We start from the raw sequence: 16561 nt of genomic DNA, 5'->3' as shown, positions 1-16561 counted from the left end.
TAGCCTTGTTAAAATCCCCAGCTACAATGAATGCAGGATATGTGGTTTCCAGTTTACATAGAGTCATATAAAGTTTGTTCAGGGCCATCGATGTGTCTGCTTGGGGGGGGAATATATACGGCTGTGATTATAATCTAAGAGAATTCCCTTGGTAGATAATGCGGTCAACATTTGATTGTGAGGAATTCTAAGTCAGGTGAACAGAAGGACTTGAGTTCCTGTATGTTGTTATGATCACACCACATCTCGTTAATCATAAGGCATACCCCCCCGCCCCTCTTCTTACCAGAAGATGCTTGTTTCTGTCGGCGCGATGCGTGAAGAAACCAGCTGGCTGCACCGACTCCGATAGCGTCTCTCGAGTGAGCCATGTTTCCGTGAAGCAAAGAACGTTACAGTCTCTGATGTCTCTCTGGAAGGCAACCCTTGCTCGGAAGGCAACCCTTGCTCGGATTTCGTCAACCTTGTTGTCAAGAGACTGGACATCGGCGAGTAGTATGCTAGTATGCGAGTAGTATGCTAGGGAGTGGTGCGCGATGTGTCACAACCCGGCTTGTGGGAAGTGACAGAGAGCTCTTATAGGACCAGCGCACAAATAATAATATAATAATAATCAATAATTTTGCTCTTTATTTAGCCATCTTACATATAAAACCTTATTTGTTCATCAAAAATGTTGAATAACTCCCCACAGGTTAACGAGAAGAGTGTGCTTGAAAGGATGCACATAACTCTGCAATGTTGGATTGTATTGGAGAGAGTGTCAGTCTTAAATCATTTCCCACACACAGTCTGTGCCTGTATTTAGTTTTCATGCTAGTGAGGGCCAAGAATCCACTCTCACATAAGTATGTGGTTGCAAAGGGCATCAGTGTCTTATTAACAGTGCGATTTGCCAAGGCAAGAAACTGAGCGCAACCCTACCCAGAAATCTGGCAGTGGCTTCTGATTAAATTACATTTTCCTAGAACCGCTTGTTGCAATTTCGATGAGGCTCTCTTGTTCAGATATCGGTAAGTGGACTGGAGGCAGGGCATGAAAGGGATAACGAATCCAGATGTTTGTGTCGTCCATTCTGGGAAAGTACCTGCGTAATTGCGCACACAGCTCACTCAGGTGCTTCGCTATATCACATTGAGTTCATTTGCACACAAAAAATCATGCATTGATGGAAAGACCTGTTTGTTGTCCTTGTTAATGCAGAGAGAAAAGAGCTCCAACTTCTTATTCACAGCCTCAATTTTGTCCCACACACTGAATATAGTTGTGGAGAGTCCCTGTGATCCTAGATTCAGATCATTCAGGCGAGAAAAAACATAACTCAGATAGGCCAGTTGTGTGAGAAACTCGTCATCATGCAAGTGGTCAGACAAGTGAAAATTATGGTCAGTAAAGAAAATTTAAGCTTGTCTCTCAAATCCAAAAAACGTGTCAATACTTTGCCTCTTGATAACCAGCACACTTCTGTATGTTGTAAAAGCATTAAATGGTCGCTGCCCATATCATTGCATAATGCAGAAAATACATGAGAGTTCAGGGTTAACAAAGTTAACCATTTTCGCCGTAGTGTCCAAAATGTCTTTCTGCAGCCTCTCGGTGGATGCTGCAGTGTACCCAAGTGGCGTCGGGAGCAACTGCTTGCACGCGCGTTACCACTCAACTATGTCTCCCTGTCATGGCTTTTGCGCCATCAGTACAGATACCAACACGTCTTGACCACCAATGTCCATTTGATGTCACAAAGCTGTCCAGTACTTTAAAAATATCCTCTCATGTTGTCCTGGTTTCCAGTGGTTTACAGAAGAGGATGTCTTCTTTAATTGACCCACCATAAATGTAACAGACATATACAGTTGAAGTCGGAAGTTTACATACACCTTAGCGATTTCTGACATTTAATGCTACTAAAAACTATTACCTGTCTTAGGTCAGTTCGGACCACCACTTTATTTTACGAATGTGAACTGTCAGAATAATATTAGAGAGAATGATTTATTTCAGCTTTTATTTCTTTCATCACATTCCCAGTGGGTCAGAAGTTTACATACACTCAATTAGTATTTGATAGCATTGCCTTTAAATTGTGTAACTTGGGTCAAACGTTTCGGGTAGCCTTCCACAAGCTTCCCACAATAAGTCGGGTGAATTTTGGCCCATTCCTCCTGACAGAGCTGGAGTAACTGAGTCAGGTTTGTAGGCCTCCTTGCTTGCACATGCCTTTTCAGTTTTGCCCATGAATTTTCTGTATGATTGAGACCAGGGCTTTGTGATGGCCACTCCAATACCTTGACTTTGTTGTCCTTAAGCCATTTTGCCACAACTTTGGAAGTATGCTTGGGGTCATTGTCCATTTGGAAGACCCATTTGCGACCAAGCTTTAACTTCCTGACTGATGTCTTGAGATGTTGCTTCAATATATCCACATATTTTCCCTCCCTTATGATGCCATCTATTTTGTGAAGTGCACCAGTCCCTCCTGCAGCAAAGCACCCCCACATTTGATGTGCACTTTTCGCACCAAAGTACATTCATCTCTAGGAGACAGAACGCGTCTCCTTCCTGAGCGATATGACGGCTATGTGGTCCCATGGTGTTTATACTTGGGTGCTATTGTTTGTACAGGTGAATGTAAACTTCTGACCCACTGGGAATGTGAATAAATAAATACAAGCTGAAATAAATCATTATCTCTAATATTATTCTGACATTTCACATTCCTAAAATAAAGTTGTGATCCTAACTGACCTAATACAGCAAATTGTTACTCGGATTAAATGTCAGGAATTGTGAAAAACCTAGTTTAAATGTATTTGGCTAGTGCGTATGTTAACATCTGACTTCAACTGTATATATATATATATATATAAATAATGTTTTTTACTGTGTGAATCACATCTTTATTAGATGTATCCCCGATGGCATTGCGCATACCCCTGGGGGTACCTGCTCTAACCAATCAGCACTGGACATATTCAAGAGTCTTAACCAATCAACACTGGACATACTCAAGAGTCTAACCAATCAAATTCTGCTGATCTACTCTACACCACTCATATTCAACAAGCTCTCATAGTCTCATGTCAGAATTAGACGTTCATCCATTTTCTAAACATAACATTTCAAAATTGTTTAAAGAGTCAAATTTCAAAATGTTTAGAGTTAAGTTTAGACATTAACTCAGAATTTTCAAGGTTAAAGTTAAGTTTAGGCATTAACTTAGAAATCCTAAGGTTAGGCATTAACTCTGAATGGTTAAGGTTTGGGATAGGCTTTCTATTGCTGGATTTGAACATGCCCATCCGCCATCCCCGTCCACAATACTCGTCCACAAAACATTAACATTTTAGTCAGTTAGCAGATGCTCCTTTTCAGATTGACTTACAGGAGCAATTAGGGTTAAGTGCTTTGCTCAATAGCACGTTGACACATTTTTCACCTAGTTGGCTCGGGGATTTTAACAACTGATCTTTCGGTCACTCGCCCAACGCTCTTAACTGCTAGGCTACCTGCCACCCTACTTGAAGGTAACTGCGCTCACTGTTGCCCCTAGTGGCCGGTTTTTACATCATCTCCCAACGTCCTCAGACATGGACGGACATCGAATACTGACTTGACCTGGCTACTCATATGAACACGCACTCACTACACACTTCCACTCATACCAACACACTCACTACACACTCTCTACACACTTCCACTTAAACATACACTCACTACACACTTCCACTCATACGAACACACACTCACATCACATTTACACTTATACGAACACACACTCACTACAGACTCTACACACTTCCACTCCACTCATCCCAGTTACCTGGTCTGGATCAGAAGAGCTGTTTTCCAACCACTCTGTGAGGAGCAATAAAGCGTTGTTAGTTCTCATCCTTTATTTCCTCAGGTAAAGGCTTAAGGAGAAACAGTGGGATACGTGGCGATATGGAGGTTTTGGCTGAGGGGGAGGAGAAGTGGAGGACGGCTAAAGGAAAAGTAGAGACGAACGAGAGTGGTGGTGGTTTTGGGAAAAGCTCAAAACTGACAGAAGGAGGAGCCGTGGCAACCCGTCATTCAGGGTTCAGGGCTCTGCCCCACTTGTTTTGAGTAACACACTTTTTGTTAAAAAAATAAAACAATTTGGGGGGCTTTCCTGTTTTGCATGTTATTTTGGCAATAACACCATGTCACATATCAGTTTGCAAACAATGTAAAACATATATATCATTGAGTTAATGAATCTGCATACAAACATGGTCTCTTTTTTGTTTTCTAGAGTAAGGCAGCTCCAAAATCTAGGTGTTTCAGCCTAGCTCAGTCCTTTCTGTGGCGGTTGGGCAATCCAGCAGAAAATACTGAGCGTTGCTCCGTGATTGTCTCAGTGTTCTGTCACTTATGGGGACACTACGTCACCGCCAAGTCTAAGGGTAGAGCTAGAAAATTCAAGCCCCTTGGCTGCTGCCATGGAGTTACATTAGAAGTGCCCATCCAAAAAGGCTCAAGGTCATTAGCCACAGATTACATGACGTCAAATCACATTATATGTACAGTAGCTTTGATTGGACAGATCATGTCAACATCATACTTTAAAAATCTTAGCTAGCAGTCATCATCATGAATCAAGTCGACAATCTACTGGCAAATCCTTTTAATCCTTGTCATTTGAAGAGAAATAATGAAGAGAAATTATAGATAAAACATATCGGTGCTCATTTGACATAAAGTTGGAAATCGCAAATTCATCAATGATTGGTTTGGAAGGAATCAGTGGCTAACTGCAAGCATTGCAAAGCAATCATTAGTTTATTCAGTGGAGTGGCTGTGTGGTCCGAAGTCTAAGATTAAGGGTCTCTTCTCCTAGTTTAAAATTATAGACATTCAACACTGGTCATGCTGTCAACGAAGCAAAATTGTTTGCCACACTCAAAACAACTCAACTCGGAACTGCAAAATCAGACTTTAGTGAGTTTGGGAACTCGGGGAAAAACGAGCTACGACTGGGAAAATACATTTTGAACTTTCATCCAACTCGGAATTGTACATTCAGAACTCGGCCTCTTTCTAGATCTACAACCTGAAGATCACTGACGTCATCATGATTCAACCTTTTTTTTCAGAGTTCCCAGTTGTCTTGAAAGCACCATAAATCCAGAGAATGCCAGACTGATGACAAAGTTTGATGATAAAATTTGCCCATGGAGAACCGCCGCACCACATGTCCAAGTGAGCACAGCACAACAAGGTGAGTCCAAATGTTATTTTACTGCTGCTTTTTAATTACTTGTTCCTTTTATTTCTTATTCTTATTCATATTTTTTAAACTGCATTGTTGGTTATGGATTTGTAAGTAAGCATTTCACTGTAAGGTCTACACTTGTTGTATTCGGCGCATGTGACTAATAGAATTTGATTCGATTTTTGAATAGTTATATTGACTACGTCCATCCTAGCTTGTTCATTAATATCTTAATCGAAATTACTGATTGCCTCTTATCCGCTTGTCGTCCCCTTATGCTATATCTTGTACATCTCAATTGTCAGTAGAAACCACATTTGTTTAAGTAAGTCAGCCATGTCAGTTTATTTTTTATTAAGGCAGTAAATGAAGCTGAATGAACTGTTTCGCTGCCAGACAAGGCTCCGCTGATAGCCAGGTGTAGCAGTGGTAAGGTGCTGGGACTGCTGTTGGGACTCTGCTGTTGGGACAGCTTTATGTAGGCCCTAACAGTTTGTGTCACCGTTATAGTGCAATTCATGTATTGTTTATTATTGTGTTGTGTAGTGGCTTTGCTGGCATGCATCCCACTTGTTAGTTTTTTCCCACCACCAAGATATACATGCTAAAATTGCCACTGGGGAGGAGAGGGGAGAAGAAGAGGGATCATTAAAGAGGTAACATGTCTCACGATCTTAAAGGAGTCATCCACTCAAAAACTATATTTTGGTATATTCTTCATTAGTCCACTGTTGATACAGTCCTGAAACGTCTTGCATGTCAGCAAGCAAGTTTTCAAGATAAAGAATTTTCAAGAAGCAATGTGTGGCATGCCATCATCATCATGATGATGCTAAATGCTTTTGACTGACTTGATACAGTGGGGAGAACAAGTATTTGATACACTGCCGATTTTGCAGATTTTCCTACTTACAGAGCATGTAGAGGTCTGTCATTTTTATCATAGGTACACTTCAATTCTGAGAGGCGGAATCTAAAACAAAAATCCAGAAAATCACATTGTATGATTTTTAAGTAATTCATTTGCATTTTATTGCATGACATAAGTATTTGATCACCTACCAACCAGTAAGAATTCCATCTCTCACAGACCTGTTAGTTTTTCTTTAAGAAGCCCTCCTGTTCTCCACTCATTACCTGTATTAACTGCACCTGTTTGAACTCGTTACCTGTATAAAAGACACCTGTCCACACACTCAATCAAACAGACACCAACCTCTCCACAATGGCCAAGACCAGAGAGCTGTGTAAGGACATCAGGGATAAAATTGTAGACCTGCACAAGGCTGGGATGGGCTACAGGACAATAGGCAAGCACCTTGGTGAGAAGGCAACAACTACAGGAATAAGAGGACCGAGCACTCTCCCATTCTCATTGACAGGGCTGCAGTTTTTAACTGTCCCTGACAAGTTTTTGAGATCGGAGACAAAATGCTAATGTTGTTGCCTACTCGTGGCACCAGGCGTCACCAACGCTCGTTTAATGTGAGCGGGTCAGAGACGGAATCTGAGGGCTATCGATTCTGTCTTTCAGCAATCTCAGATGTCCTGATATTTTCTTTTATTCTCACAAACACTGCAATGCTTTTGTAGTGTGAGATATGTAACGACAACTTTTGAGAACGGTGATCATCAATAGCCAGTGAGAGCTCGCCAGAGAAGGAGAGAGTCAGATGACGTTATCGCACAAAGAAATCCTATTCAATTACTAGTATTCCTTGTTCTATGGTATTGCATCACCCAGAATGTGTAGACGCTCAAGCCTGAGGGAAGACTACTACTTGTATGCTTTTCTCCTTGTTTTTTTAGACAAAACTAACGCAAAAGTGAAATCACAGGCAATGTTATTCTATTAAAAATGTGGGCTGTTGTTGGCTAGATATTTCAACTCTGTTTGGCAAGTGTGAATGCCTGACTGAAAATTTTTTTTATGCTGCTTTGAGCCACAGTTCATTGTAGCTAATCTAATTACATCATCACTGTATCACCACATTGTTTTTGCGAGACAACGTAGTATGGAGATGCCTCACAATCAAGTAAAGAATGTTCTAGTGTGTGACCTACCGTCTGCGCCACATCATTTAGTGTGCGCACCACTACGTTGGCAGGGGAAAAAAACGACAGGAAAAACAGTCATTTAATGTGATAGGCTCAGCGCTGTTAGGATTTTTAAAGTTGTGTAATGTACGCATGGCATTAAGTCAAATCAAATCAAACGTTATTAGTCACATGCACCGAATACAACAGGTGTGAAATGCTTACTTACGAGCCCCTAACCAACAATGCAGTTTTAAAAATATGGAAAATAAAATAAATAACAGGAACAAGTAAATAAAGAGCAGCAGTAAAATAACAATAGCGAGACTACTGTATTTACAGGGGGTACCGGTACATGGTTAATGTGCGGGGGCACTGGTTAGTTGAGGTAATATGTACATGTAGGTAGAGTTATTAAAGTGACAATGCATAGATGATGACAACAGAGAATGGCAGCAGCATAAAAGAGGGGGGGGGGGGGGATGCAAATAATCTGGGTAGCCATTTGACTAGATGTTCAGGAGTCTTATGGCTTGGGGGTAGAAGCTGTTTAGAAGCCTCTTGGACCTAGACTTGGTGCTCCGGTACTGCCTGCCATGCGATAGCAGAGAGAACAGTCTATGACTGGGTGGCTGGAGTCTTTGACAATTTTTAGGGCCTTCCTCTGACACTGCCTGGTATAGAGGTCCTGGATGGCAGGAAGCTTGGCCCCAGTCATGTACTGGGCCGTACGCACTACCCTCGGTAGTGCCTTGCGGTCAGAGGCCGAGCAGTTGCCATACAAGGCAGTGATGCAACCAGTCAGGATGCTCTTGATGTTGCAGCTGTAGAATGTTTTGAGGATCTGAGGATCCATGCCAAATCTTTTCATTCTCCTAAGGGGGAATAGATTTTGTCATGCCCTCTTCACGACTGTCTTGGTGTGCTTGGACCATGTTAGTTTGTTGGTGATGTGGACACCAAGGAACTTGAAGCTCTCAACTTGCTCCACTGCAGCCCTGTCGATGAGAATGGGGGAGTGCTCGGTCCTCTTTTTCCTGTAGCCCACAGTCAACTCCGTTGTCTTGATCACGTTGAGGGAGAGGTTTGGTCCTGCCACCACCCGGCCAGGTCTCTGACCTCCATCCTATAGGCTGTCTCATCATTGTCGGTGATCAGGCCTACCACTGTTGTATCATCGGTAAACTTAATAATGGTGTTGGAGTTGTGCCTGGCTGTACAGTAATGAGTGAACAGGGAGTACAGGAGGGGACTGAGCACGCACCCCTGAGGGGCTCCTGTGTTGAGGATCAGTGTGGCGGATGTGTTGTTACCTATGCAAATTGGAGTGGGTCTATGGTTTCTGGGATAACGGTGTTGATGTCAGCCATGACCAGCCTTTCAAAACATTTCATGGCTACAGATGTGAGTGCTACGGGTCGGTAGTCATTTAGGCAGGTTACCTTAGTGTTCTTGGGCACAGGCACTATGGTGATCTGCTTAAAACATGTTGGTATTACTGACTTAGACAAAGAGAGCTTAAAAATATCAGTGAAGACACTTGCTAGTTGGTCAGTGCATGCTCGTAGTACACATCCTGGTAATCCGTCTGGCCCTGCGGCCTTGTGAATATTGACCTGTTTTAAAGGTCTTACTCACATCGGCTGTGGAGAGCATGATCAAACAGTCTTCTGGAACAGCTGGTGCTCTCATGCATGTTTCAGTGTTATTTGGCTCGAAGCGAGCATAGAAGTAGTTTAACTCGTCTGGTAGGCTCATGTCACTGAGCAGCTCTTGGCTGTGCTTCCCTTTGGAGTCTGTAATGGTTTGCAAGCCCTGTAATCCATGGCTTCTGGTTGAGGTATGTACGCACGTACGGTCACTGTGGGGATGACGTCATAGATGCACTTATTGATGAAGCCAATGACTGATGTGGTGTACTCCTCAATGCCATCGGAGGAATCCCGGAACATATTCCAGTCTGTGCTAGCAAAACAGTCCTGTAGCTTAGCATCTGCTTCATCTGATATTTTTTTTATTGATCTTGTCACTGGTGCTTCCAGCTTTCATTTTTGCTCAGACATGGAGAGGGGATTTAGGGGGTCTCACATCACTCATAGAGCTCTGAGTATAGCTGAGTAGGGGTGTGTGTGTTTGTGTGTGCGCATATGCGCGTGTGTGTCTGTGTACATGCGCGGGTGTCTAGCCTTTGTGGATTGTCTAGCAACACAGAGGGGCATTGTGGCTTTCAGGCACTCCATCCAGAGCTGTGAGACCATGGGTCAGAGGTCAAAGAGCACAGATGCTTTCTGTCTCTCCTCTCCCCTCATCCCATCATTCCCTCATCCCTGGGCTTACTGTCACATGACAGAAGATTAGTTGTGGTGGTAGGGGACCTGACTGGACTTTGCATGATTGCTAGTGTGGATGTGAGAGTGGTTTTTGTGTGTGAGATGGGTAACACTTTATCTGGATTGTCCTTCCGTAGATGCTCTACAGTCTATCAGTTACATTTCAACTGTCTATCTACTAACCCTAGCTCTAACCTTAAGCTTAACTCTTACCCGAGCCCAAACCTTAACCCTTACTCTAACCTTTATCCTAACCCTAAACTGAACCCTTATCCTAGCCCTAACACTAACTTTAACCCATACCCATACCCGAACCCAAACCTTAACCCTTACTCTAACCTTTATCCTAACCCTAAACTGAACCCTTATCCTAGCCCTAACACTAAATTTAAACCTTACTCTAACCTTTATCCTAACCCTAAACGGAACCCTTATCCTAGCCCTAACACTAACTTTAACCCTTACTCTAACCTTTATCCTAACCCTAAACTGAACCCTTATCCTAGCCCTAACACTAACTTTAACCCTTTTCCAAACCCTAAACTTAACCCTTACCCCTACCCTAGCCCTAACTTTAACCCTTACCCTAACCCTAACTTTAACCTTTACCCTAACCCTTATTCTAAACCTAGCCCTAACCGTACCGTTAGCAAGCAGTTGCTTATAAACAGATAGTTTGGTGATAGTATGACCATCTGTAGAGCATCTGCAAATGAAAAATCCAGACTATCCAAATAAAGTGTGAGCACATTCAGTCCCGGGCCAGTTCAGGTGAGTTACTCCTCTGAAGGTCAATGTTTTAATGGAGTCAGTGGAGCCAGGCCAGCAGGAGAACCACACTAAGTGTTTATGTAATGTTACCCTCCGTTTAAAAGATTCCACTACCGCTATGCAGAGAGAGGGAGGGAGGGAGGGAGTGCAGGAGGGAGAGGGAGAGAGAGGGAGAGAGAGAGAGAGAGAGGAAGGGGGACAGAGAGAGGGATAACCAGATAGAGAGAGAGATAACCAGATAGAGAGAGAGATAACCAGATAGAGAGAGAGATAAAGAAAGAGAGGGATAGTGGGGGAAAGAGGCAGGAGACCGAGAGAGATAGAGAAACTTGGAGATAAAAGGGGAGACAGAGAGAGAGGGAAAGAGATGGGGGAGGGATAGAGAGAGAGAATAAGTATTATTAAGATAGGTGTTAATGGTAGGTTTGGACAGCACATGAGTATTTGATAAATCTATCCCTTAAGCAGAAGTTAGAGACCCTGAAAGTAAACAAAAGAGAGTGTTCACAGTGTATCACCACCTTGAATGCTGAAACAGTACAAGGATGTGTATTCTCTCTCAGATGTGTCTTACTGGTCTTTATTCTTCTCTCACCTACCTTTCCTTATCTATCTCCCTTTTATTAGCTGTCATGATCGTACTATGTGCTCTCTCTCTTAAACCCCTCCCCACCCCCCATCCTCTCTCTCCCGTTCCCTCCACCATGGGAATCTATGGAGAAGGTTGTTATTCTAAGGACTCCATTGCATAGCTTGTTCATCATTATCTGCTTGAAGCAAGGATATTATTCTCTCAATGTTGATCTGTCTGCCTCTTTGTCTCCTCCCTATCCTCTGCACATACTCCCTCTTTCACTCCATAATCATCTAGCCTCTGCTCTCATCTTCCCTCTCCTCCCATCCCCTCCTCTCCTCTCCTCTCCTCTCCTCTCCTCTCCTCTCCTCTCCTCTCCTCTCCTCTCCTCTCCTCTCCTATCCTCTCCTATCCTCTCCTCTCCTATCCTCTCCTCTCCTCTCCTCTCCTCTCCTCTCCCATCCCCTCCTCTCATCTCCTCTCCTCTCCTCTCTTCACATCCTCTATCTGTGTTGCGGTGTATGATTCCGTAGTGTTCCCACGGTACTGTTCTTCTCGGTGTATGATTCCGTAGTGTTCCCATGGTACTGTTCTTCTCGGTGTATGATTCCGTAGTGTTCCCACGGTACTGTTCTTCTCGGTGTATGATTCCGTAGTGTTCCCACGGTACTGTTCTTCTCGGTGTATGATTCCGTAGTGTTCCCACTGTAGTGTTCTTCTCTCTGATATACTCTGGGAATGTGGGAATCTCTTACTGAGCCTCTCCCTCTCCGACACGCTCTGCTCAACCAGGAGCCTCTCACGGTTTTCCTTATTAAGGGAAGGACATCAGAATGTGGAAAAGAGAGAAGGCAACGGGCTGGAACAGGAACAGAGATGGGATCCCGCGTGGCTCAGTAGGTAGAACATGGCGCTTACAAAGCCAGGGTTGTGTGTTCGATTCACTACTGTAAGTATCTCTGGATAAGAGCGTTTGCTAAAATGTCAAAGTGACCCTCTGATACATGTGTGATCAAACCTGTTGTCCAATCAGACAGGGTTTTATTGTAACAGGCTTCTACTGTAGAACTTCTGTCCTAGAGAGATTCTGTGGTTGAAATAGATGCACTGGATGTTGCACCTGATGTTAAGGGAAAGTGTCAGAGTTCACGGGCTCAGTTTTAGTATGTGTTTGATCAGTTTATATGAGAGTCATTGAGAACGTTCTCTGTGAGTATAACTCTCTGTGTGTGTGTGTGTGTGTGTGTGTGTGTGTGTGTGTGCTGTATTAGACAGGTTGGTAGAGCAGGCGTAAAGGATTATTAAGACTGACTTATCTTCTGTTACACACACACACACACACACACACACACACACACACACACACACACACACACACACACACACACACACACACACACACACACATACATTCACGTACGCACACTCACACATTCAAACACACAAGCTCACGTGCATTTGCGTACATACACACACTGACAGCTTCCCCTGACAGAACAGATAACAGTTAATCGTCTTAACTCTTCATTATCAAACCAAGAGCACGGTCATAAAATGTGAAATGAAATCCTTTACGCTCATTACATAAATATAAACACTTCTCCTATCATAAAGCACATACAACGCACTAAAACAACAACGCTATGCATTCAATATCATTCAATATCACCAGAAAGTCATTGACACCAATATCATGCTATAGCCGATTCTTCCCTGTACTGCACAGATCCCTTGCTGTTATCTATGAAGGGGAGGGCAGGAAATGTTTTGGGATGAGGAAAGTGGATGAGGGGAGTGGATGGCGGATGGGAAAGGATTGTGTGTCTGCGGTTTCTAATCAGACCTGTGTGTGTGTTTGTCTTTATATTCCTATAGCGTGTCTTAGATTGTTTACATTCCTGAGTGTGTGTGTGTGTGTTTGTGTGTATTTGGGCACATCGAGCCATGTTTCCATTCCTTGCAACTGGAGTAGCCTCCAAAATATCAAGTAGCCCTATTAATCCAACTGCACACACACCATTAACCCAACCCTTCTGAATCAGAGAGGTGCGGGAGGCTGCCTTAATCTACATATGGGACTGTGTGTCGGTCTGCCTTAATCGACGTCCCCCCCCCCCACACACACACACACACTCACACACACACAGTACACTGAGAGCTAGTGGGCTGCTTTTGTTGCCTTCCAGGAGAGACATAGGCTCTGACTCCAGAGCCCTTTAGTGGGGTGCTTGGTGTGAAGAGCTGTGGACATGCACCAAAGGCTTATGGTAGTTGTAGTGGAGGTCTATGCATGCATTTACGGCTAAATTAGGCACATGTAATGACTCATCCATGTGACGACGTTGTTCCAATGAGAGAAAGCATCTGCATTGCAGCTGTATTGACATGGCTGTGTTCCTCTCCCGGCCCCATTAACTCAGGCTAAAGAATACCAACACGCTTCATCAAGTCTGAACACATTTAATCTCTGCTCTCTTTGACTTCATTATATTACTACGATGTCCCTGCTGTACAGACACACACATTATGTTATGGTACACACAAACATTCTTGCATGCACTGATTGTGTTGATCATATTACTGTAATATGTTTTCAGGGAAATCAACAGAGCTCAGATAAGGATTCATAAGTCTATCAAACAGATAGTTGTGATAATGGCTAACATGCCACATCAGGGTAGCGAGTGAAGAATGCCCTCTCTCTCTCTCTCTCTCTCGCTCTCTCTCTCTCGCTGTCTCTCTGTCTCTCTGTCTCCTGCCCCTCGAGACCCTGTCACAGTCCCATATTGGCAGTAGAGATGCACTGATGGGCATTCATTATTACATAAACATGCTGAGGAAGGTTGAAGTTGTCTATAGTGGTCTATAGTGGTCTGTAGTGGTATATAGTGGTCTATAGTGGTCTGTAGTGGTATGTAGTGGGCTGAGCTGACCTGAAGAGACAGGTGACTCAAACTGAGCTGGCCTGAAGAAGCAGGTGACTCAAACTCTTTCCCTCATATCTCTACTCATTGACATTTGACCTATTGGCTTTAACGGTTAAGGGTGCCAGAGAGACACTTCACATCAGCTGATTGGGGTTGTTGGAACCTCCCATATTGACCTATTTACTGTTAATTCAGAAAGGGGATGCAGAGAAATTACTCCAGAGACAGACCAGAGGAATCTTAGAATGAGTGAATATCTCTGGTAGTTTCAGTGTATTCTCAAGGCAGCCACATAGCCTGCTGATTCCACAGAAATGATCAAACGTACCATACCCCCCCTCCCCCGTGCCTGAAAGCTCCTCACAGCAAAGCCTTCTGGGAGCTGAGAGAATCCCCCAGAATTCCCTGTCTATATTTATCCCAGGTGGTAAATTCTCTGTCGGTTGGGATCTCCATAGCACGGTAGCAAGGATCTGAATATTAAACCAAGATCACGAGATGTTTCAGAAAAGGTCTCCCCTCTCAGTTCCTCCTCTCCTCTCCCCCTCTCTTTCCATTCCCTCCTCTTCCCCACGTAATCATCCTTCCTTTTTAATATATCCAGCAGACAGCACCAGTGCTGGCCTCTTTAGTCACACTCTTTTAATTAAGAGGATGCAGATTAGAGGAGACCAGTTTCAGCCAATATCTAACGACACACACACACACACACACACACACACACACACACACACACACACACACACACACACACACACACACACACACACACACACACACACACACACACACACACACACACGTCATCCCCATTAGAATTTTGTGCAAATGATCAAAGTGTGTGTTCGCATCAGTGCACCTGCTGTTACCTACATTCTGAATATGTACTACTCCCCACCACATAAATAAATAAGAAACACAGAAACAGAAGATACAGAAGACGTCACAGCAACCCATTACCAGCATGTATCTGTTTCCTCAAACATGCTTGTAAACATGCAAACTCGAGTCACGACGGGTGTTTGTGTGTTTCTGTGTATGTGTGTGTGTGTGTGTGTGTGTGTGTGTCTTTTACATCAGTGCTTCTACATGGCTGGTTGTTTTCTCCAGAGAGCCCCTAACAGGTGTGTGTGAACCCCAGGAGAGACAGCTCCAGCCTGGGTACAGAAGCCTGTCCTCGGGGGCTCCAACCAGCACTGGAGGAACACACACACTGACCAGCTCCCTGTGGATCATTAGTGACATGTTAACCGTTCTTGATCCACCAGTTTAGTTTAGTTCAGTTTAGCTCATTATTAGATTTAGAAGGTATGAAAACATAGAAAGGATATTAGAATAGTGTGCTCATTTGTATTAAATACATGATACACGTCACAGGAGGTTGGTGGCACCTTAATTGGGGAGGACAGGCTTGTGGTAATAGCTGGAATGGTATCAAATAAACCAAACACATGGTTTCCAGATGTTTGATAAAATTCCATTGGTTCGGTTCCAGTCATTTTTATGATCCATCCTCCCCTCACTACCCTCCACTGATACACATATACTGCATTATACATTTATTCATGGTACCCTATGAAAATACAGCGTCCCTGACCGCTGACCTGACCCCTGACCTGATCCCTGACCTGACCACTGACCTGACCACTGTCCTGATCACTGTCCTGACCCCTGACCTGACCACTGTCCTGATCACTGTCCTGACCACTGTCCTGACCCCTGACCTGACCACTAACCTGACCACTAACCTGACCACTATCCTGACCACTGTCCTGACCCCTGTCCTGACCACTGTCCTGACCACTGACCTGACCACTGTCCTGATCACTGTCCTGACCACTGTCCTGACCCCTGACCTGACCACTAACCTGACCACTAACCTGACCACTATCCTGACCACTGTCCTGACCCCTGTACTGACCACTGTCCTGACCACTGACCTGATCACTGTCCTGACCCCTGACATGACCACAGACCTGACCACTTACCTGATCACTGTCCTGACCCCTGTCCTGACCCCTGACCTGACCCCTGACCTGACCACTGTCCTGACCATTGACCTGACCACTGACCTGACCCCTGTCCTGACCACTGTCCTGACCACTGTCCTGACCCCTGTCCTGACCTCTGACCTGACCACTGTCCTGACCCCTGTCCTGACCCCTGACCTGACCACTGACCTGACCACTGTCCTGACCACTGACCTGACCCCTGTCCTGACCACTGTCCTGATCACTGACCTGACCCCTGACCTGACCACTGTCCTGACCATTGACCTGACCACTGACCTGACCCCTGTCCTGACCACTGACCTGACCACTGACCTGACCACTGTCCTGACCACTGTCCTGATCACTGTCCTGACCACTGTCCTGATCACTGACCTGACCACTGTCCTGACCCCTGTCCTGACCACTCTCCTGACCACTGACCTGACCACTGTCCTGACCACTGTCCTGACCCCTGACCTGACCACTGTCCTGACCATTGACCTGACCACTGACCTGACCCCTGTCCTGACCACTGACCTGACCACTGACCTGACCACTGTCCTGACCACTGACCTGACCACTGTCCTGACCACTGTCCTGATCACTGACCTGACCACTGTCCTGATCACTGACCTGACCACTGTCCTGACCCCTGTCCTGACCACTCTCCTGACCCCTGTCCTGACCACTCTCCTGAC

Source organism: Salvelinus namaycush, chromosome 23 (assembly GCF_016432855.1).
Source record: "Salvelinus namaycush isolate Seneca chromosome 23, SaNama_1.0, whole genome shotgun sequence".
NCBI classification, from domain to species: Eukaryota; Metazoa; Chordata; class Actinopteri; order Salmoniformes; family Salmonidae; genus Salvelinus; species Salvelinus namaycush.
This window is presented reverse-complemented; position numbering follows the sequence as displayed.